Source organism: Triturus cristatus, chromosome 7 (genome assembly GCF_964204655.1).
Source record: "Triturus cristatus chromosome 7, aTriCri1.1, whole genome shotgun sequence".
Taxonomy (NCBI): Eukaryota; Metazoa; Chordata; class Amphibia; order Caudata; family Salamandridae; genus Triturus; species Triturus cristatus.
This window is the reverse complement of record NC_140590.1, coordinates 1,865,316,715-1,865,317,222: the sequence shown is the minus strand read 5'-3', so window position 1 is coordinate 1,865,317,222 and position 508 is coordinate 1,865,316,715.

The window sequence follows — 508 nt, the reverse complement described above, 5'->3', positions numbered from 1 at the left end:
CCCGATGATCCTTTTTCTCCGAGTCTGCTTGCCCCGGGAGCAGGCAGGTACGCTAAGCCAGCATACCCCCTGCGCAAGGTGGCCTGCCAGGAGATGCCCCAGCTGTACTCTGATCGATTGGGCACTCTCGGTCCGTCTAGGGATGGACTGCTTGGCCAGCCTCAGCTGTTGTTTCAAGCAAAGAGCTTCCACCCCGCATGGACCGTCCGACTCGAGGGCCTGCTGCCTGGCGGGAGACCCTACCCAGCAGAGTGAAGGCCGAGCATCCCTGGCAGCTCGTGCCCCCCAGGTGTCTGACCCGAGCGGGAGGGGTCGGGTGGCTCCAGGCCCTTGGATGCTGCTGCTCAGCAGGTCCGAAGGCCCCACGCGCCATGCCATCACCCCTCTCTGCCCAGCACATTTACACAGCAGCTCGGAACGGCTGTTCTAAGGGGTGTCGCTGCCGCCAGGCTCCGGCACCCCTGCGTCTCGCTCAGGCTGTGCCTCGGCCTGCCTCTTTCTCCCGGGG